A 24,306-nucleotide genomic window follows, 5' to 3' on the forward strand; every position below is an offset into this window, starting at 1 on the left:
ATTTAGACCATATCACATAGTGAGGAAGTAAGAACAATCTAACAGTAGCCTGTGGGATAAGGGCATGAGGGTGAGAACCTAGCGGGAATAGAGCAAAGTACAGATGCTCAAATCAACCTGTCTCCGGGGGTACAGTTATGAATTCTATTATAATGTAAGCCACAAATGAAACCTGAGAGCTTTTTTCTGGAGACACAAGGTGGGTTGTAATAATGGGATAATCATAGATCCAGAAGGATCATGGGCTTACTAAGGTGACACGTACACCTTGATACCATGGTGCCTTCCACAGGACTTAGTACAGAAATCAGTAACTATCAGCTGAAAAAAAAAATGAATGAATTAATGAATAATGAATTTCCAGGTTTCTCATGTGATTCTAAGACTGAGCAAGTTTGCTTGGAAAGTGGCCAATGAAGGTAGCCAGAAACTATGTTATTTACTGGCATTTTTTTTTCTTATACTTGCTAATTCTAAAAAAAAAAAATCAAACATAAAACTAGAAATTTGAAATGTGCTTTGAAGTTTTTCCCCTTGAAATAGTCATTAGTTTCATTTCAGCAAACATTTCTAGCTCCACTTGCCAGGCTCACTGGGGTCAGGATGTATCATGTGGGTGGTTCTAGCCAATGAGTTATGAAGAGAAGGATTGTGTGACTTCTGGGCTGAAACTCTGGCCTTCCAGAGATTTCTATTCCCTTTGCCAAAGCTGCCCACAGAGTTCAAGTGTGACTGTGTTGTCAGCCTCGGTCTTTAGTTAGGATGATGCAGAGCAGAGCCCCAGCCAATGCAGGACATGGAATCAATGTTGTTATTTGAAGCCACCTTTTGGAGTTGTTTGTTACCACAGCGTAATCTAACCTATCCTGACTGATTCCACTCTGGGAATAGTTTATCATACTTTCAACACATGCTCTCTGTCTTGTGCTGGAAATTCTATTTATTTTTCTCATGGCCCTTTCTTTCTTTTACTTCTCTTTTAATGGGGGAAGGGCTTCATTTACTTCCCTAAGGAGACCCTTTATTTGGATACGAAAACTTTTGCTTTTTTCTGCCAATGCCACCAGAAGAAAGCCTTCCTGGAGAAACTGATCCTCTTTCTTTACAAGTTCCTGGATTTGGAGCAAAGGAATCATGTTTCAGAGAGAGATCAAAGTGCTTATGTGTTGTTTCCCTGCTACTCTTCCTGACCACTGACTGCTGGATTGATTAAAGCCAGGCAGGAGTTTCATCTGAACACTAAACCTATTCCTGCCCGCATGTGCGGATCACACACACTCCCATCCCCAGGGATCCACAAAATTATCTGTTACAGTGCTTTGAATGGCCCGAAGACCACTTTCCTTGCCCCCAAAGGGTTCATAACACAGTGGGATTGATGCTTACAGATGCAGCAGGGGAACATCACTCAGAAAATGTTTGACTGACCAAAGTCGAGTTGGGATCCAGAAGATGAGAGATGATTCTCTCAGAGCCAAGGCCCTGGAGGAGAAATGGGCATTTCTTACAATTAGTACTGGCTAAAGTTAAAGTGGTAATAGAAATGTAACTGTGTGGGAAAAGACAGATGGACACTGCCCATGCCACTTCAAATCCTGACTTTCACCATAAGATCCTGATGCTCTGATATGCCAGTTGTCATAAAGGGCTGTGAGTGATAGAAGGACAGGGATTCCTGCCTTTCCAGCAGAACCTTCCAAAATTGCTTCCTGAGCACTTGGCACTGCTCCCAGCCCTGCTCTGACCACTGCAAGAGACAGCTTTTCCTAGTGGAAACCTCATTTACAGCTTTAGCTTAATTCTATTTCAATGCCGGCAACCTTATGCTTATCAGAGAAGAAAAGAGAAGCAAGGAGAAGAAGCTGACTGTCCCCAAACTATTGTGCCGCCTTTGCTTTTAGGGGCTGGCTTTTCCCTGCCTCCATCCTTTTATCCTCTTTTAATATGTTATTTGTTATGTTAAATCTTCATTAACACCCTGAACCCAATATTACCAGGGAGTGTTTTCTTCTCTCAATCTTATTATACTCAGGATGTTGTTGGGATTATATTGATTTTATTTTTGCACGTTGATATTTTCCTAGTTTCATTTTTGAGAATTTTCTTGTTTTTTTTTTTTTAACTTCAATGCGGTCCCTGGGACAGAATGAAATGGCATCACCAGAAAAAAAAATTGATGGGTTTGAGGAGTAGGTTGCCATAGAAACGTCTTAGGTTTTGATGATGGAAGATGATGGCACGTCTTCTGGAAAGAACTTAAAACTATAAGGATACTTGAGCCTTTTTATGTCACAGATAGCAAAGGACCTGGGATTGAGCTTCTAAACAGTACAGCCTTTGCATTTCTCTTTTACAACACACACACACACACACACACACACACACACACACACACACACACACCCTTTTTAACAATAAACAATGACTCTCCATTCTTTATGACATAGGAGTCTAGTGCTTGGCAACATGGTAGGGGTACACAGAAATGAAGTATTTCTGAGCATGTTTTCTTGAGAGGAAGACTTGATTTGCATTAGGGGTCAAGAATGAGGTTGTAAATAATGTCACACAAGAGATGTCTGGTTGTCTTAGCTTCCCCATTCTCTCAGCCCCTGTTACATTGTCCACTGATAGGAGGCATCTGGCTTCTTGTTCAGGTGGAATTAAGGAAGGAAATAATGAATGATTGAAGAAATGAGGGGATTAATTGGAATGATGGAATTAATTAGTCTTAAGACATTGTCATGAAAACAGTGTGAGACCTTCAGGCTTTCTTTTGGCTGATGTGGAGCACGCCTTAAAAATAAAGAGGTGGTTGTTCATGAGAAAAAAGCATGAGGTCTTATAAAATTTGCAAATTAGATATGGCCACCACACACTGCAAGTTGTTAGAGAGCCTAAGTTACTTCCTTTGCTCTTATACTAAGTTGTGCTTTGATCTTGGACAAAGCACACTGTTTGCTGGACTTCAAGTGACCCCGTGAAGGGGTTGGGCTAAAGTCAAGGGCACTTTCCAAATTATAGAGATTATAAAATAAACTTGAGCTTTGCCATTTCTGCTTATAGTTAGTGTGTATTTTTCTCATGAAACTATATTCTTGGGTAATTTTTTCCCTCTAGAGTTGCCCATGACAGGGCAGCACTATCTGGTGATTTTTTCCCAAGGACTGGCTTCCTTTGGACTCTGCACAGGCAATCATGCAGAGAAACAATCAATGAGAAACACTAATTGTTAGAGGGCTAGAAACACACCCAAGTGAAACTGTGTTTAAAAGATTTACAAAGAGATTTATAACAGCCAGGCCACTGCAAAATGAGAAATTGACTCCTAGGGTTGAAGTATGGATCTCAAAGATGGTTTAGTTTCATACTGTCTGCCCCATGAGAAAGTGAGACATACCGATTAATTATTTTGCTGTTGCTGACTTTGAGGAAGCCTGCTGCTACACTTGACCTGTTGAGTTGTCTGTGGCTACACATCTTCACGTTTAGATTGCCATTAACTTCCCCAAACTACAATAGCCCGGCTGGCCTGGTTGTCAGGAAGATTGACAAATGTCTAGCATGAGCAGTCACCCAGCCAGTTTTACGGTTTTCCATCGCCATTATTTCTATGTTGAGTCACTTATTTTGAAAATGTGAATTTAATATAACTGATATATTAATGAAGAATTTGATCAAAATGCACATTTTATATTTGCTCATGCATGGTTTTGGTCACAGCCACGGGAAACACTAGATGAACATAGAAAACCGCATCGCGTCATGTAAGAACATAGAAAACGCAAACACACGCACACACCTTAAACATCTACCAGGAAACTCAGTTCGTCATGTGTTGTGAGCCACGCCTGTCCACATCTGGTATTAAATTTTCTGTCCAATTTCAGATAACCCTCCCTCCACCATTTCACAAGAATGCATGAGCTACGATTCTTCCGACGCCCGATTCCGGAAGCAAACTTCGGGTCTTAGTTAAGGTAAAGTAGCATCTTTATTGTAGTACTTACATATTTGTTAACCGTTTCACACATGTCAAACTATGCTACCATTTTTATTATTATTTTTTTAAATTTTGGCATATATTTCTGTCAAGCTTTGGAGTGTTTTATCCTTAATCTCTGTGATTTTTATTGCACATTTTTTTTTCATAGCATGGTGTACTGGTTTTCGATTGCTGCTGTAATAAATGACCTCAAACACGGTGGTTAAAAACAATACAAATTTATTACCTCGCAGTTTCTATGTGTCAAATGTCCAGGCATCGCAGAGACCAGGCAGGTTCTCTGTTTAGAGTGTCGCAAAGCCAAAATCAAGCTGGCTCTTAAAGGAAGCTCTTGGGGAGAATCCCGCTTCTTGGCTCATTCAAGTTGTTGGAAGAATTCAGTTTGGGATGGTTGTCGGGGTGAGATCTCATTTCCTTAATGGCTATTGGCCAGGGGCTATTCTCAGCTTCTAAAGCCTGCCTGTGTGCCTCAACCCAAGCATGGACCCTTCTATCTTCAAAGCAAGCAACAGTGCGTGAAATCTTTTTGCGTGAATTCTTTTGCTTCAAATCTCTCTGCCTTCCCTTTCTGCTTTATCTCCTAATTTCCAATTCTGCCCTCAGCTACAAGAAAAACACTGCATGAAGGGATATATAAATACATTCAATCTCCCTATTTTAGGGCTAACTGATTAGTAACTTTTATCACGCCTGTGAAGTATTTTTTTTTTTTTTTTTACCACGTAACATGATATATTCAAACCAGGGTGTGAGGTCCTGGAGGCCAAGTTTCTGCCTCCCCTTTAGTGACTTTTAGGAATATCTGTGTCCCACAATAACAGAACGGACTGTCTTTAGGAGCCATCTTTTTGTCTTCATGCCTTTTCTGTTCTTTTTCTTGCCTCCATACTGTAGACAGCTCTCAATATTCCCTCTTCACTGTTCTTTCTTGCACTCTCAGGAACCAGTGCTTTTCTCTGAGTGACAGCCTTTGGAGAATAAAATAAAAACGGGTCCATCTCTTCTGGAAAATGCAAACACGTATCAGATTTCACTGCCCACCCCCCCAAAGCCTGTCCATGGAACCCTCACAATGTAAAACCCCCATTTCCATCTCATGAAGGACAACTTTAAGGTAACCGGTTCTTTCTATGTGGCAGCTAAGATGTAGTGTATTTTCTGCTTATTGCCTTTTTTAATTTTTAAAAATGTTTTATTTGTTTTTGAGAGAGAGAGAGAGAGAGAGAGACAGACAGAGATAAGAGAGTGTGAGTGGGGTAGGGGCAGAGAGAGAGAGAGAGAGAGAAAGAGAGAGAGAAAGAATACCAAGTAGGATCTGAGCTGTCAGCACAGAGTCCAATGCGGGGCTCAAACCTGCCAACCGTGAGCTCATGACCTGAGCTGAAGTCGGCCACTTACCCAATGTTAAACAGGCGCCCCTGTTTATTGCCTTTAAAAAAAATCCTCACAGCAAAACCATGAGGATGGTATTATCAGTCTTATTTAACCTGAGGCTTTAAAACAGATTAGTATTTTATCAAGTAACGTGTCTGGTAGGTGATAGAACAGCATTTAATTACAAGTTTGTCTGGCTCAGAAACTATGAGGAAAACCACCTGGCTTGAACCATTGTATGAATACAGGTCAGGCCAAATGTCCATGTTTAGCCCTGATATCTTTCCTGATGTCCAGCTGAATTCACACCCACACCCTGGGTGAGGCACTGACTCTCCTTGTCATTTCACTCACTGTCTTGCTTAGCTTTCTTACTGTCACCCCTGCCTTATCCCCACACATGAAGAAAACCATAAAACTTGTTTTTATTTTTCTCCTCCTCTTTGCTGCAATATCTTACTAATTACCAAAATCCTGCTAACATCCATCCCCAAGTCCCATGGCAAACTTCTACTTATTCTTAGAGAAACAAAACATCATCGCACTACCTCGGGGAGTTTCTCTGACTCTGCCATAGAGAAGCATTACACACTTCCATATTCTAAAAATACCCCTAGTAAATTATTATTAAACTACTTCGACGATGGCACTTACCTCACTATGTAGTAATTAGTTGTATCTGCCACAAACTGGACGTGAAGTGAATATTCCCCCAAGTAACAAATCAATCTCTTTATTATCATCAACCATTAGTTTTTTAGCCCATTGTCTGGAATACAGCATGAGCTTAGCAAATACAGTAAAACCTTCAATTGCGAGTAACTTGTTCTGCAAGTGTTCTGTAAGACAAGCAAGCATTTCTAATAAGTTTTAACTTGATAAACAAGTGACATCTGGCAATAAAGTAGTACATGACACCAAACATCACATGATCACAATTGAGCCAATGGTTCTTCTCTTTCTGTCTCTCTTTGTCTCTGTCTCTGTCTCTCTCCCTCCGCAGGACTGTGGATGATTGTCTCCCATGCTTGGAAGCTAGGTTTCAGGCCTCGGTGTTTGGCAGAAGTCAGTGATTTTTCAAAACATTGGAAGGTGCCCACAACTGGCACTAGTGTATTTTTTTGTCCCTTCAAAGCACCTGAGGACAGTCCTTTGTTTTTCCGTACAAGAGTAAGCTTAGGAATGCTTTGCTTCATTCTAGGTCAGGCTGCCTGCGGATATAGACCCTTTCCTCTGCTGCCTGATTGCCAGTTACATTAAATACAGTCTATGACAAGAGTTTATTAATACTGTACTGTAGTCAACATCCATAAGAGGGTATACAATGGCCCCCATGCAGAAAAAGATTCCATTGGGCCAGTAGATAGCAGTGATTCTGTTAGTGGTAGTGAAAGTCAACCTGTACAACAACCCTCCTCTCTCTTGTCTCCCTCACACCAGCTACGAAGGTTTTCAAAGGTAAGTGCAGGTTAATTTGTTTATTTTTCTTTATATTTTGTATTTTCTTTATTATTTTGTATTATGTTACAGTATTATAATCATTTTTATATGAATATCTTTGGGTGGTGGAACAAATCGTCTGAGTTTCCATTACTTCCTATGGAGAAATGCACTTTGATACGCAAGTGCTTTAGATTATAAGCATGTTTCCGGAACAAGCAGTGCTTGCAAACCAAGGTTTTATTGTATTTGTTAAGGGGAACTGACTTGAATTAAATTCAGGTAGAAAGAGCGAAGATACAAAGTTTGAGTGAGAATAGTCTGATTTTGTCAGGACATATATCTTAAGGTATCTTCCCAATGAAAGAATGGGACAAAAAGACAAAATGTTTGGTAGACTTAATTCACTTTGGGGAGGTTTTGTCCCCAATGAAGAGTTTTCTAACTAAATAGCTTACTATTTGGGGCCATCCTCAGAGAGACGTTTCCTCATAAAGAATCCTCTGGTGCTCCTTGCCTAGTTCTGGGAGCTAGCCTCCTTTTTCTTTACTGATACTCCACAAACAGTATATGATATGTAATATGAATACATAGAATTAGTGGACTGAACAGCAAACTTGCAGGGACTCTATCTTATCACCATTGTAAATGGACCTAATCCTGTATGTGTCAGCCAACATGGTATCCTTGCTGGGTTTGAGAGAGGCTCTCCTGTCTCTTAACCTCATCTCATGACACTGAGTCAAGTTGAAACTTTGAATCAGGCCCTCCTAAGTCTGTCTTCCCACCCTTTACAAGTAGCAAATTTTGAATGCCAGCACAATATGACAGTGGGTTATAGGATATTGGTCATGAACAGGCTCAGAGAGTGAGTCAAGCCCAGCATGCCCCTGAGACCAATGAATGTGTGTAACATAACTCCAGGATCAAAGTTTGTCTGAATGTCTCTCTACACTCAGCCCAGTAGTGGACACTTTCATTCGTTTTACCATGCTTGTTTTTCAGAACAATACAAATAAGAGTAGATTGTCTTATATTCCATGTTCTAGAGGAGAAAAGTAAGCTGACAGTGATTAAGTAACTTGCCTAAGTTCCCACCGCTAGAAAATTCGAACTTAGGTCAAGGTTGTGCTAACTTGATTTGTATTTGAGGCTAACTAAGATAAGATGTTAGAATTCTGTTTTACATGTTTATTTATTTATTTATTTGGGAGATGAATAGTGCAGAGCCTAATGTGGGGCTGTCAATCTCACCGTTCGTGAGATCTTGACCTGAGCCGAAATCTAGTGTTGGATGTTTAACCAACTGAACTGCTCAGGTGCCCCAAAATGTTAGAATTATTAAGCAGGAAAGTGTGCTGGTAGGTCCAGGGGTCCTTCTGATCCGTGTCTCTTGTAGCGTCTCTGGAAGCAGCCTTGCATCTGAGTGTCAAATGATCCATCTGGGATCTGGACAAGGGATCCTTTAATCTTCCCCAGTGAACTGAGTGAGGCTTGAGCAGATGGCAATTTCTCTGCCTCTGCTATAGGTGATTGCACTGACAAAGCTCCACCACAGAGCCTTGCCAAGTCAGATGCCAGGCCTTGCCAGATGCAGACCTCCAGCCCTTCAGCTCTGTGCTCATTAACTTCTCTAAAGAGCCATTTGGAGGACAAGCAAGTGGAAGGACATGGAACCCTGGCTGAACACACCCCAGTTACAGGTCTGTTTTCCACCTGTCAGTTTGCATTCAGACAAGGAGATAATCAGATTAGGTAAATGAGAATGATCAAGATTCACTCACTCTACATGTTTCCACATAACAGGCAGATCTAGAGATTGCTGGTAACCAGTGAAGCACATGTAGAGTGGCCAATTAAATTCCCCAGGCTGCAGTTGACTTCTCAAATTGAAAATCTAATCCTCAATTTCTCCTTACTGGTGAAATCAGCATAAATCTTTCTTGGCATGCGACCTACTTTGACCTAGGGAAAAGCTCCTTCAAATCCCCTATTATTCACATTGATCTTGTATTATCCAAGGTCTTTCATTAATTTTCCGTGTTTCAGATGTAAGTCACTCAGTTCCTAAGAGCACAATCCAGGGTCTGGAAGGAAAATAAGAGCTTCTCGGGGATATTTAAACAAGAAAACCTAGTCTCTTGAGGTTGAAAAGAGGGAAAGTCTCTTGCTTTTCTTTTTTTTTTTAAATTTTTTTTTTTTTCAACGTTTTTAATTCATTTTTTGGGACAGAGAGAGACAGAGCATGAACGGGGGAGGGGCAGAGAGAGAGGGAGACACAGAATCGGAAACAGGCTCCAGGCTCCGAGCCATCAGCCCAGAGCCTGACGCGGGGCTCGAACTCACGGACCGCGAGATCGTGACCTGGCTGAAGTCGGACGCTTAACCGACTGCGCCACCCAGGCGCCCCAGTCTCTTGCTTTTCTAAAAATGACTCTTAGGGCTGCTGTCAAAGCCAAACATGATGCACTCTTTGATTTGACCTAGCAATGACAATTGATGCATTATGATTGTATGAAAGTCAAAGATTATTGCATAAATGTTTAAGCAGTCCTACTGGCCACTCAGTGGAAGCCATCAGGGCATCAAAGATGTCGACATTCACAGTGTTATTGCTCAGGGTTTCTCCTGAGTTCTTAGAAGAGGTAGAGCACAAATGGTGCTCCTGGTTTCTGTTGTGTCAGTACGGCCCAAGAACTGTAAATAAGAAGCTCTATGGTTTCCCAGAGTCTCAAACCAAATGTTGTATCAGTAGAGATAAATTTTTAATGAATTAGAAGCTTCAGGGCTCCACCTTTGCATGAGTTTCTTGCAAGACTCTGAGAGGAGACTTGCAATGTTTTAACATGGTTATTTATTTTTGTAATATTTGTAGGAGCGAGCTATGCTAACCACACTCCATTAAGATCTTCATCTTGTTCCACTCCAACACCCCCCCACCCCAAACTTTCATTTCTTCCTGTTGGATAGCACTGGAGTGGCTACTGGCCTTGTTGATATTTGGACTGTATTTAGTGAGATATTTTTATGTGGTTTATAGTCATGTCTGTAGTTAGGTGATTGGTAGTCTGCTTGGTATAGGGTTGGCTGCCAGGATCCCCCTGTTCACTGGGTCCACTTGCCCAGTATTGTGGCACAAAGTTGTGGATTCAAGACTTAAACTGTAATACAGTTGAAGGTGTTCAACACTAACATGGGTGTTAGAGAAGGAGGAACCAAGTCTGATATAAATAGGGCCAGATGCTAGGCTGTGAACAATTCTCATCAATAGATACATAAAGCTGTAAGTGTAAGATGAAGTTCTCTTGTACACTCAGTCAAAACAAAAGTTGTCCCTTGTCAAGAGTCAAGAATATATCCTATGATATAGCATATACATTTTAAACTCATCAAAAATGGGTCCTAGAATTCTTTGATAATCCACATTAATGGAGAGAAATGAATCGTTTGAACAGACTGGAAAATAATGAAACACAATACTGTTGTTAATATTACATGAAATATTGGCATGGGCAAAGGTAACATACAGCTCAGATTATGCCATTATAACAAGGAGATGGACAATAATGAGGATGGAATGGAAAGCAAATGGCAGCAATTCAAAGAATATTCAAGAGAAGTCACTATACAAGAAAACCTTAAATTCTCTAAAATCCTACAGCTCCTATGTAAAACAATCCTGATAGAGGTTAGCCAAAACATTATGATAATTCACATTTTGATAATAATATCTTTACCAATAATTTCCTGTATATCTGAAAAAAATCTGAACTATTAAAATTTTAAAACAAAAATAACTTTTGATCAACCAGTAGAGGAAATGTAAATTTTATACTGTCTTTAGAAAAATGATGCCAAAAATAGTTGTGTCATAACAAGGCAAATAAAGAGAGAATATAGTAAAAAAAAAGTTAATTAAAAGCATTCTATAAATAGTTAATAAAAAGTATTGTTTATTTTTGGTTTTTGTAAAGTTTGTGATACTTGTGAGTCCTTTAAAATTTATATTTGCCATGATTTCTTTTAAAATTCTCATTAAATAATTGTTTTACATCATCTTTTCTTTTTATAACATTGTACTCTTTTCTTAAAGAGGGCCCACAAATTGTATAATTTTTAGGTGAAAGGAAACTTGGATATACCTTGTATGTCAGTCAGTTGAAAATGACAGAAACTCAATTTAGACAAAAATAATAAAGTGCGAAAAATCAGGTATGGCTGGACCCAAAGTCTCAAACTATACTATCAGGACCCAGTCTTATCCTTCCCATCCCTTAGATTTTTTTTTTCTTCTTTTTCGATTGCCTTCTATGCTAATTCCATTCTCAGTCCGGCCTCATCTTGTAGTAGCAAGATGGCTGCCAACTGTGACAGACTTCTGCCTTATCCCCACAACAGTTCCAACACTTCTGACAAAAGTCCTATATTGAATCTCTTTGGCTTGGACTAGCTAGTGAGCTCATGCGTAAACCAAGCCAGAGAACTATGTCTCCAGTTGGCGAGACTGTATTATGTGCCAATCTCTTGTCCGTGACATGAACAACTTGGGATGAGAGAGTTAAGTTGATTATTCAAATATAAAACTGATAATAAACAAATAGAAAACTGACATAAAATATTAAATATAAAATATGAAGACATATACACAATTAAACAAATGTAATCAGATATTTACGAGTGAGAAAGGATACCAGTTTGACAAAGAGAGAAGAGCTCCAGACACATACATATTTTCTTCTTAGTTTCTATTTAGGACCTAGTTGAGTCCAGGTGGTCAATGACCATAAATAGAGCCATATACCTGGACAAACACTGCGAATTAGAAGGGAGAAACTGTGGATTTCTCATCAGAATGTGTCTCTATAATTAATCAACCAAATTTTTAAATCATAATCTAAATACAGCTCTTGTATTTATATATCTAGAAGATATACAAGAAGACCAAGATCCAGCTCATGGAAGATGTTTAGAATGCGAAAGAATTCCAGTTTCATTTAGTCTTCACATGAGCTCCCGCTATTCTGCATCTGACTTGCGCAGGCCAAGGCAATGGTGTAGATGATTGGCAAATGCATTTCTAATCTTCATAGTCACTAGGAATGTGCTTTTATGCATACTGTAAGGGTGAAGAATGTGAGATTAACAGATTAACTAAATCGCCCAAGAATATTCAGTTCATATGTAGAATAGCCAGTATTCAAACTTCCATGTCGGTGTTTTACATCTTATGCTACCTCTAAAACATTCTGCCCTACTTCAAGCCAAGTCCATTTTATTTTTGCCTGTATGAGGTTGTATATTATGAAAGAAATCTTGCTGGAATATACCAGGCCACAGTCCTCTTCTTTATAGCATACCAATTTTCCCATCGTAGCTCAGTACTCTGCAAATATGGAATAACTCCCATCTCCCAGAAAAGTAGTGATCTTGCTAGATCAAACCCTTAGTGTTGGCAGCAGGCAGCATATCAAGTTAATATGAGAGCTATTGCCTTGTAGGCTTCGATATGGTATAAAGAGGGGTCAGTGCATTGTGGAAGTTATCAGGACATGTTTCATCTCTGTGTTACAGCCTCCATTCCAGGCAGATGTTTGTGCAGGCTTCATCCGCTTTAGAAGGCCTTATTAGAAATGTCTTCAAGTTCTACATTCCTTTACATTTTGTGAAGCAATTTATATAAATTAGTGTTGAAAGAGATTTGGAGAAGGGTGAGAGACGAGAAGAGAGATTCAGTTTCCTTGTTCTCCAATCTCCGGACAATTTTCTGAAAAAAATCAGAAAAAAAAAAAATATGAGCGACCCTAGAAAAGTAGTAGGGCTTCTTGGGCCTGAAAGCAGCAAGCATTATGCTTCTCAAGCCCCATCTGGTGCCTTGCAAAGGAATGGGAAGCACGTATTCTGGCAGAGTTGTTTCAATGAGGGGGGACCAACTCCTTGGCTTAAGGCAGTCCTGTTCCAAAATGGCAGTATAAATCATTAGTAGAGCTAATACCCAACTCTTCTAGAGGGAGGAAGCTTTACCGTGGGGATCATGCCAACACTGGAGCTGACAGACCCAAACCATCAAGGAAAAGAAATGGAGTCACAGATTCTGCAAGAGAAGCGGTAACCTAGGCAGAGGTGGTGGTGGGTGGTGCTGTTGCCATGAGCTTTGAAGGAGACTTGAAATCATCTTCTGGCGAATGCCCATTTGGCTTGACTCCAGTAAAACGTGAGGCCTAATTGTTCCAAGGAGAAGTGTTTAGACTGGAAGGAGGGGCAGGAGGTCCTGTAGCTACCGTCCATTCTTTCCACCTTTCTCTGTTCCCACTGGCAAAACCCACACAAACTAATAACTTAAAACTTTACTGAGGTTTACAGGAGTTTTAAAAAAAATAAATGACTGTGTGTTACTAAAAATGCTACCAAATTGACTTAATCTGTGACTATCAGATTAAGCAGAAGCCCCATAAAATTGAGAAAAAAGAGAAATCTAGCACACTGCGTGGGAAAGAGATGACCTTATGTACTAATGCTTTGTAGTGGCCAATGATCTATGCTTGGAAATGATACATAATAAGGTCTCTTAATGCATTTTTATTGGCACTTAAATCTGTTTTTCTCCAGAGATGCTAATCAGAATGATATGGGAGTTGTTTATAGACTTTCTCCCGGACAATAGTGAGAAATAGAGTCACTACAGGCAAGGAGATTTTACAATACCTCTTTGTCTTTCCATTCTTCATACATCAAGCCATTTCTTTCTGGTCATAAATATATTGGGATAGGAACCTAGAATGGTCTATGGCCATCAACCTAAACTTTAAAAATTATTGAAAGTGTCCATGTGTAGATTATAAACATGACTTTAATATTTTTAAAAATATACATACAGAAAATTCTTTAGAACGCAATACAAAATGACAATTCAAACTAAAGCTATAAACAATGAAGTATTCTCAATTAGTTTTACCTTATCTTCTTAAGTATAAATAAGCTATCCAGATCTGCAACTATTGAGTATTAACTGTATGGCAATTATGAAACTATTACATATCAGAATTTGTGGAATTCAATTAAAACTATAGACAGAGATAAATTCATAAACTCAAAAGTCATCACTACAAAAAGAATGATTAAAATTAAATGAATCCTGTGGTAAAAAGAATAAGATTCATAGAAATAAATTTAGCCAAGGAGGTTAAAGACCTGTACACTGAACACTATAAGACACTGATGAAAAAAATGAAAAAGACACAAATAAACAGGAAAAAAACATCCCATGCTTATGGATTGGAAGAATTAATATTGTTAAATGTCCACACCACCCAATGCAATGTACAGATTCAATGTAATCCTTATCAAAATTCCAATGTTTTTTTTTTCACAGAAATAGAACAAACAATCCTAAAATTTATATGGAACCACCAAAGACCCTATATGGTCAAAGCAATAGGGTCCCCCTATATGGGGAGGGGCAGAGAGATTAGGAGAGAGAGAAAATCCCAAGCAGGACCTGTGCCGCCAACACACACAGCTGGATGAGGGGCTTAAACTCATGAACTGCTAGCTCCCAACCTTAGCTGAAACCAAGAGTCGGATGCTCCACCAACTGAGCCATCCAGGAACCCCATCCATCTGATTTTTAAAAATGGGCCAAAGATTTCAATAGACAGTTTCCAAAGAAGAAATACAGATGGCCAACACGTACATGGAAAGGTGTTCAGCGTCACTAATCGTCAGATAACGCAAATCAAAACCACAATGAGCAGTCACCTGACACCTGTTGGAATGGCTATTAGCAAAAGACAATAAATACATAACAAATATTGCTGAGGATTGAGGAGAAAAGGGAATGCTTATGCACACTTAATGGGGATGTAAATTAGAGCAGCCACCATGAAAAACAGTATGGAGATTCCTCAAAAAGTTATGAACAGAACTACCATGTGATATCGCCATTCTATCTCTGGGTATTTATCCAAAGAAAACAAAATCACTATCGCAAAAAGACATTGGACAGATAAATGGATAAAGAAAATGTGGGATTATATAATATATAATATTACATACATAATATGTATTAATAATATATACCACATGTAGTCTATATAATATATATTTTATTAAGCCATAAAAAAGGAATTTCCATCATTTGTGACAACATGGATGGAACTTGAGGGCATTATACTAAGTAAAATAAGTCAGACAGAGAAAAGCAAATACTCTATGATCTCATTAAATGTGAAATCTAAAAACAAAAGGAAAGAAAGAACGCAAGAGATAAGAGAACAGATTGGCATTTGCCAGAAGTGAGAGAAGGGGCAGGGGTTTGAACAAACTAGGAGAAAGTTTAAAAAAAAATTAAGTGAATCCTAATACATGAAGAAGTAAGAAAATATCAAAGTATACTCAAAAAGTTGATTAAGGAGCTCATAAAGATAAAAGTGGAAATTGGTAATTTTGAAAACAAGAAAAAATTAAAATAATGATAAGGTTCATAAGATTTTATTTCTGATTCACCTCACTGCTGGCAGTTGTAGCCTTAGAGCTTTTTTTTTTTTTTTAATGGATAACCTTTTCCTAGACCCACACTTATCTGCAAATTTTCATCTCATACTCATGCATGAAAATAAAATGCTACCATAGAACAGAATTCTTGGGTAAGAACAATTTCTCACTTAAAACCAAGTAGATATTTATCAGCTGACAGTGCTGTAAAGAAAAAGTTTATTTTTTTTCCTTTCCAAAAAAACTCTATTTATCTGCTTCATAAGCATTTCTTTTGAATGCTTTAAAATTATCTTATTTTGTCTGCCAGTAATTTGGGATTATGAAACAGTGTTTTTCGTTTTTGTTTTTTTTTTTGGTTTTTTTTTTAGTTTAAGAACGGTTTCTTCAGATAAGTGTTTGATGATTATTTTTGCTTGTTTGTTCTGGATCTTTCCCGAGCATGTCATTTATTAATATGAGTCTTTATTTTCTGACATTCCTAACATTCTTTAACAAAAAAAAAAATCAGCAAGTGAGTAATGTGTGCTAGAGAAACACCAGCGGACACATGAATGGTCCCTAACTTTGGGAACTGATAGTCTAAGATATAAGCAAATAGATTAATTAATTACTTAATTAATTCTGTTTCATCTTATATCTATTTAGTTTCTCTCATACTTTTTACTTTTTTGTTTTTTTCTCTCTGCATTCTTAGATCTTGCTTATAAGCTATATACTCCTCCGATTTCCTACTGTATTAATTTTATTCTGTAGTTATTTTATTTTTTCTTTTAACTTTTTAAAATGTTTATTTACACTTGAGAGAGAGAGAGAGAGAGAGAGAGAGAGAAAGAGCGCGCGTGCGCGCGCGCGCGTGGGGGAGGGGCAGAGAGGGAGACACAGAATCCGAAACAGGTTCCAGTCTCTGAGCTGTCAGCACAGAGCCCAACAGCGGCTTGAACCCATGAATGCAAGATCGTGACCTGAGCCAAAGTCAGACACTCAACCAACTGAGCCACCCAGGTGCTCCTCTATAGAGTTCCTTTAATTTAAAATTTTTCCCTTACTATTTGCTACCTTTCTATAAACTTCTTTTGTGTTTCAGACTTTATCTCACCCAAATCCATCTCTGTACCTTTATCACAGAATTTATCATTTTGGCTTCTATTGGTCCACCTCTCGGCTCACTAGCCTTGTGGATGTTTAAATGAATGAGGCATGAGCAATAATCTTTGAAATAATCTGTTCTCTGTAAATGCAGACAGAAGAACTTCTCCCATATTTTGAAACATTTCTGATTCACAGACTTAGCCCCTTGGGGATGATTTGTTTTGTTTCTTGTTTTTATCGTAGTGATTTTATTTATTTATTTTAGTGTTTTATCCTATTTTTGAGAGACAGAGGGACAGCATGAGTAGGGGAGGGGCAGAGAGAGAGAGACAAGAATCTGAAGCAGGCTCCAGGCTCTGAGCTGTCAGTGCAGAGCCTGACGCGGGGCTGGAACTCACAAACGATGAGGACATGACCTGCGCCGAAGTTGGGCGCTTAACCGACTGAGCAACCCAGGTGCCCCTTATCATAGTGATTTTAAAAGGGAGGTAGAAGGCAAACTTTGTGTCATCACTGCCATATTTTCTTTTCTTTCCTATGCTCCATTCCCAAGATAATTGTGCATCTTTTTCTTCTCCTGTCTTCAATTTCAAGTACACAAGAGAAAAAGGTTCCTTAAGCTTGAGGTGAATGTCTGGGCATGGCCTCCAGGCTCAAGCTTCCAATACAACAGTTGTCAGCAAGTCAACGAATTGGAGCAGTTGACTTGTAAGAACCTGGGAAACCAAAGAGCATTATAAAAATGGGTGAGGCATTGCCAAGTGTCCCATTTCATATGCAGATACATTTTAGAGCAAAGGTGCCCAAAGGGTCTTTCTGGGACCAACAGTAGCAGCCATCCCTGGGAATCTGTTAGAAAAGCAAATTCTCACACCCCACCCCAGACCTAGTGAACCAGAGACTTTGACATCAGAGACTTTGACATCAGAGCATTCTGATGCATGCTCAAGTTTGAGAACCACTGTCTTTGTGTCTAGAACACGGAAGAACCAGTTCACGATGAAAATGGGGTCCAGGCTCAGCATATAGTCTACCACTTCAGCTGTTGACCTGAGAATAAATAAAAATAAAAATAATAGGTGATTACACTATTTACACATTCTACTTGTGTGTCTGGATAGCCACCGGATGCTGAAAATATAGGGAAGATTTCCTAGATGGGAAAATATATAAAACCTTCAATTATAAAGTACTTTAGGAAGCCCAGAATGAACGTGGAGGAAATAAGGAAGGCTTCATAGAGAAGAAAATATTTGAGATGGGTAGTACTGGAGTTTGCCATGGAAAGAAGATACTGGAAGGGAAAGGTCAAGGATAATGCAAATTAAAGTAATGCGAGAAGCATGTGGAGTTAAGAGAAATCTCAGGAGAATAAGTTAGGAAACTCTGACATCAAAGCCAAGAGATGTCACATTAATAGGAACGATGGACCCTACGGTGTAAGAGAGTTGGGGCTGGGGTGGACCCAACATTAAGGACAAGCGTCACGACCTTCAGTCAGAGCTCAAAGGAAGGTAAGCCGGGGGAGTGGTCCCTACAAGATATTCAGGCACAGTGAGAGCCCACACTGTCCGTTCTTGAAGGGTCAGTGGGTAGATAGCAGGCAGGACATCTCCCTGGAACCGCAGCATGACATTGTACACTTGCTCAACTTTGAGTGCTCCAGTAGGTGAAATCTTCTCCAGGGATAAAGGGACCGTGAAAACCTGTGTGTCAGGGAATTTGGCAGTCAGAACTGGAATTCTCCATTTGATATATGGTGTCATCCTACATCCTAACGTATGGAGTTTGGGATCAGGCTATTTTGGATTAAGGGTCTAGCATAGCTAACAGTATACATGAACCCTTCCTTTAAGCCAAGTTTCTTGGAAGTTTTTGAGCAATAAACTTGAACTTGCCAGATGCATAGGGAGTTTTTAAATAGACATCCTTAACTGAGAAGGTATATGGCAATTGAAATGGCAGAGCTTCTGGTGTCAGTGCCAGGGGAACAGTGAATACCACTGAAGCTGGGTTTTATGATTTTGACATATGGGTTTTAAGGAATTGGAGGAAAGAAAGCTCAATATCTGAAGTTTTGACCCAGAGAGGGTTTGCAGGTGTCTATGGCTGGAGGAACACAATATAACAGCTCTGGGAGGTATCAGAAGAGAAGGCACATGGCGTGAATGCCAGGCATTATGTTAGAAACTTTCCCATCTGGGGGTCCTGGCTGGCTCTGTCGGTAAAGCACGCAACTCTTGATCTTGGTATTGTAGGTTTGAGCCTATACTGGGTGACGAGATTACCTTAAAATAAAATCTTTTTTCAAAAAAAGGAAACTTTCTCATCTGCCAAATCACTGAAACCTCATTCAGCAAGGTTAGAGGCAAGAAATTAGCATCACCACATTCAGATGAGACAATGGATTCCCTAAAAGATTTGATAATACACCCCACATCCACTTAGCTAAAGGAACCAGAATGGCCATTCAGGCCTGCAGGATGCCAACAGCTTCCTCCTCCTCATTCCCCAGACCTCTTTTATAAGAGCCTCTCTTGTCTCCTCCTGTGAGCTCTGGCCTACCTGGGGCCCTGAGCTTCCTTCTTGATGGCTTAACAGTCAGTGCAGCAGCCTTTGGTGGTTTCACAAATACATCTGAATCGGGTTTCAGTGATTTAAGTAGAATGAGGCTAGATTTATGGACTTAAGAAACATTAAATCCTTCCTTTCCTGGGGTTGAGGGGCCTTCTTGCTGCCAACCAAAAAAATAGTGGATTCTCATTCTCTAAGGCTGCATTTGAAAGCTCAGCCTTCCAAGACACAGGAAACACAGACGAGCAAAAATTCAAAGTTCTCGCAACACGAAGAGAGCCGACTCAGCAGTCATCCAGGGTCCAACTCACTCTGAATGGGCAAGATGCCCGGGCCCCAGAGCGACATCTGGAATTGGACATGAAGGCTCAGGTAAGGGGATCATCAGAGTAGGGGGCATTCATTCAATCATGTTTTCATTCACTCAACCAGTATTTATTTTGGCAGGTTAGTAAAGGATTGCTAAAAACAGCCCAATTTGCCATCTACTACTGCAAGCCCAGAAGTTGCATTAAGCTGGATGGGGGGTTAGTGTCATAGGACTGATGAGGATAAGCTAAGGCTGGGGAAGTAGAAAGTGGAGCATTAGGAAGGCAAGGCTGTCCAGGCAGTGGTGCAGATTCAGAACGTTGGTATGTAGCCAAGAAGAATCCGGAATCCAAACAAGACTGGCCTCTTCGCATCTTTCTCATCCAGGACCTACACACTTCTTAGCACATACGCAAACCAGATCCCCTATGAGAAGACGGTTAAGACCTGAAAAATGCTGGGTGGGGAAGAAAAGATTAAGGGGCGGTGAGCTAGGCAAGTCTTAGCAGCTCTGAAGGCACTCTGGGCTTTGGAAGGTACAGACTCATTGTTCGGTTCCATCCTACTGCCTCCAAACCCATACTCCAGGGTTTTGTGAAGCCTGATCTAATCCATGCAGGGGATGCAAAAAGATGAATGGATTTATATGGCACAAAATCAGGCCTGCTGAAAAATCATGCTTGCTAAAATGCCCTGAGCCCCAACAGTGTCCATCTAGATCAGCTTTCTGTTAAAAAGTAGGAAAAAAATACTGCCTCTTTTCTCAAGTGGCCAAATATAGAGATTTAAAAACAAACCCAGCGCGCCTGGGTGGCTCAGTCGGTTAAGTGTCCAACTTTGGCTCAGGTCACGATCTCGCAGTTTGTGAGTTCGAGCCCTTCCTCAGGCTCTGTACTGACAGCTCGGAGCCTGGAGCCTGCTTCGGATTCTGTGTCTCCCTCTCTCTCTGCCCCTCCCCTGCTCATGCTCTGTCTCTCTCTGTCTCTCAGAAATAAATAAATGTAAAAAAAATTTTTTTTAAACAAACCCAACATCAAAGATTTCTAAAATTTACCAGGCCAGATAGAATTACTCTTCACCTACTTATCTTATCCTAGGTTGGAAAATTACCATTTTTCCAGTACCTTACAATTTTAAAATTTCACCATGTTCTAGGAATTGCAAAAATAAAACAAAACTCGGAGCCTCAGTCTTATTAATATAAATAAGTGAATGCAAGCAAATACCCCTTCAGATCAAACTAATTGGGGTGGGGGGTTGATTCTGCAACTCCCCCATACCCAAGCAGTGTTGGTCAAATGGAAAGACAATGTGTCTTGTAGTCAGAAAGCTCTGAGTTGGAATCTCAGACCCACCGAGCATTTAATACCTACCAGTGAGTCAGATCTGTGGTGAGTCCACACTTCTTTAACTTCCTCATTTAATTTGGTTTGCCTTGACGTCCTTCTTTCCCTCTCTCTAAAGGAAGATTTTTTTTTTTTGAGAGAGAGAGAGAGAGAGAGCGAGAGCACATGCAGGGGAGGGGCAGAGAGAAAGGGAGAGAATCCCAAGCAGTCTCTGCACTATCAACGCAGAGCCCAATGCAGGGCTAGATCTCACCGTGAGATCATGGCCTGAACAGATATCAAGAGTCCAACACTTAACAGATTGAGCCACCCAAGAGACCTGGAGGATATTCTTAAATACATCCATTCATGTTTACACCTGATAGGTTTCTTCCCCCAACTGCCTCCTCCCCTTGTCTATCTCACCGTGAGTACTTGGAGCCAAGGCTCAAGAAATTATGGGAAAATGAGTTCAAGAAGTCAGGTTTCAAGGTTCAGAGGGAATGTTGCCATTCACAGCACCCCCAGAAGGCAGTTCGTGCGGCACCCACTCACAGACAATGAAACATGGCCAGAGGCTGCCCCACAAAATAGCTCCTCTTTTCCCCCTGTTCTCTGCCGCCTTTCCAAAACCACCTGGGCATTGCCCCATCAGGCACCTTCTCCGCAGCCCTGGGTCGCGGTGCTTCTCAGGACCCTCCTTGCTCTTCTCCCATCCCCCGACACAGGAGCAACTCCAGAAGGCAATCCAAAAGACAGGTACACTGGAGATGCTGTCTCGTTGCAGAGAACCCTGCTTTGTGCCTCCAGCCTGGTCCCGGGGTTAGGAGAACACAGATTGCTGAGTCACCTCGTAAATTGTTTCAAATGAGTTTTTCTTTCCTTTTAACATACCACAGCAGGAGGAGGTGGCCAGGGGAAAGATATGGAGCAAAGAAAGGCAAGGTTGAGAGGAAAGGACTCGAGGGAGCTGGAGGGAGGGAGGATGAAGGAATGGGATTTAGCTGCCTGCTCTGTTACGGCAATCAATTTCAACCGTAATAATAAAATAATGCAGAGAGAGAAAAGCAGACATGACAGAAGTGATAAAATGGGAATGAATCCTCATTACCTCGCTGAAGAGAGGGCCACAGCTGCTGCCACTGCTTCCCCCACTCGGCAAGGGGGCCAGTACTCATCATGTGTTTCTGGGCAAACTGGGGAGAAGGGAGGCCATGCACTACAATGTTCAGCTGCAGAGAAGTGAGCTTGGCCATGCAGTGGCAGGGAATCTCAGAAGCGCTCAAAGATTTATGTCTTCCCTCTGCCCACCACCCCTGGCTCCCACCCTCTGCTCCCTCTGCCCATCTCCCCTGGCCCCCACCCTCTGCCGGTGGGGAAGAGTGCCTTGGCACACCCAACCAAATAATTTTAGCCCTTGGAGCTTTATTTGGCTCCCAGTTCTCCAGCAGGGGCACACAGAATCACCAAAGGCAGGAGCGCTGTATGTGATAGGAGGGTGAAATGAATACATGTACACAACTGAGTGTGTGTCTGAAGTGGGTGGCAATGGTGAGGAACATGACACGTTGTCACAGGCAACCTAGAAGGCTCCTTAGTGTCTCACATTCCATAGTCTTCAGTGGAGTTTAGGGAAGGATGGATGTTGCCATTAGCACCAGAATCTCTTTAGCTTGCCATTCAAAGACTCTCCATTAACTGGTCCGAACCCATTGCACTTGCTTCTTTAAGCTCTGTGCCAGATCCTAGCTCCATGGGACCACTCAACATTTCTAGAACATGGCTTATACTTTCCACACAGGTTGGCTCGTGAGCTCACCTCTGTCTCTTCTGCCCTTTTCCTCAGCTTTAATTGCCTGCGTCTTACCATCCCTAAAGGCACGGCTCCTGTGGTTGGAAATGACTCCTTTCTTACATAAACCTCCTTTATAGCTTATCTCTATTGTTCTATTAATGCTTTACTGTATATCTTGGATAGAGTTGCTTATACAGGTATCCCTTACTGAACCATGAGACCTTCGAGACAAACATTTCTGTCCGGCGTGGTAAAAAATAGCTACTCACACAGTAGGTGCTCAATATCTTTTATGTTTATTTGCTTTGTGTCTCATGAGTGAATGACAAAAGAGGGTTAAGTCTTTTCCCCAAGGTCAGTTGCTAGGATTCTTTCCCATCCATTCTCCAGCCCTCTGTGGATCCTTGGAATGTCAGCTGTTGTTGATTCCAGACTTGATGACAGACCTGGCCTGAGGCCTTTCCAGTTCTAGCTGATGCTTCCTTCCAGGATCTCCTGGATGAAGCAAGTGCTGGCAGGAAGCATGGGTGTCCTGACACCCATTATCATATCTTAAGTTGGACAGTGGCCTCTGTTTGAAGGCAACAGTCTGATTCTCTGTAGAACAGCCCTCCTCCCCACTAACCCTGATCCCTTGGATGCTTTCTTACTGCCAGGGAAGGCTTCTCACCTCCCCACATCAACACTTAATTCAACCGTATGTGAGGCCACCTCCCGTACGAATCTGGGTCAAGTGAGGAATAAAATCAGTCTAAGATGCCATCTCTACCTTCAGGGGGTATGCCATACAGAACACATCAAAATCTCTTGGGACAGAGATGTGACAGTGACAGTTTTATCTCAGGAGCAGAGCTCAGACCAATAAGGAGGCAAGGAAGCTCACTTGCCTGTGTGCATCGATATACTTCATAACACATCTTTATGAACGTCTTCATGAACACATGGTTCACGTCCAGCTGGCAGTGCTGTGGCTTTCAGATGGTGCCTCGGCAAGAAATCAAATGCCATTGAGTCGTGTACAGAAAATTACTTGTCTTTTATCCTTCTGACTCCGTTTGGTACGAGTCGTCAACCACCCTTGAACACTTAGTAATACTGCCTTTTACCATAGAGTAAGTCTGAGGCCTGTAGCCTTTAAGACCAGCACTGTATGCCTAGAATTTAATACGAATGGCTTGTTTTCATAGTATTGACTTCCATGGTTACCTTTGGTTTACAGAAGGCGATTTGGGTTTTCCATTTCTGTACTAATGGTAACGATGACTAATAATTCCTAATTATTTAACCTATGCAGGGAGCCGTTGTGTTTACCATGTTTTGCTCTAATCCCCGTGGCAGCTCCGTGAGTTGAGTGCTATTATTACTTCCTTTTCCAGAGGAGGAAACTGAGGCAGAGAGGGAAAGTGAGTTATCTGAGATCACACAGCTAAAATTAGTAGTAGAGATGGGATTTGAATTTAGTATGTGCTCTTAATCACTATTCTATTAATGCTCCTAGTAATGATACAAAATACCTATTTGGAACAAATTTATTTCAGTAAAAAAAATTGAAGCAATTTAAATTTTAAATAAATATTAAACAGCAATAAAAACTTCTGAAGGGGGAACATAAATACCTGTAAATGATGAGAATTAGTATTACTCGCTTGTAACCTACATGGAGCCTCTTCTCTGGCATTTAACACCCAGATAAAAGAGGTGATTGATAGGGCGCCTTGGTGGCTCAGTCGGTTAGGCATCCGACTTCAGCTCAGGTCATGATCTCACAGTTTGTCCGACTTCAGCTCAGGTCATGATCTCACAGTCCGTGGGTTTGAGCCCCGTGTCGAGCTCTGTGCTGACAGCTCAGAGCCTGGAGCCTGCTTCGGATTCTGTGTTTCCCTCTATCTCTGCCCCTCCCG

The sequence above is a fragment of the Neofelis nebulosa genome, chromosome 7 (genome assembly GCF_028018385.1).
Source record: "Neofelis nebulosa isolate mNeoNeb1 chromosome 7, mNeoNeb1.pri, whole genome shotgun sequence".
Taxonomy (NCBI): Eukaryota; Metazoa; Chordata; class Mammalia; order Carnivora; family Felidae; genus Neofelis; species Neofelis nebulosa.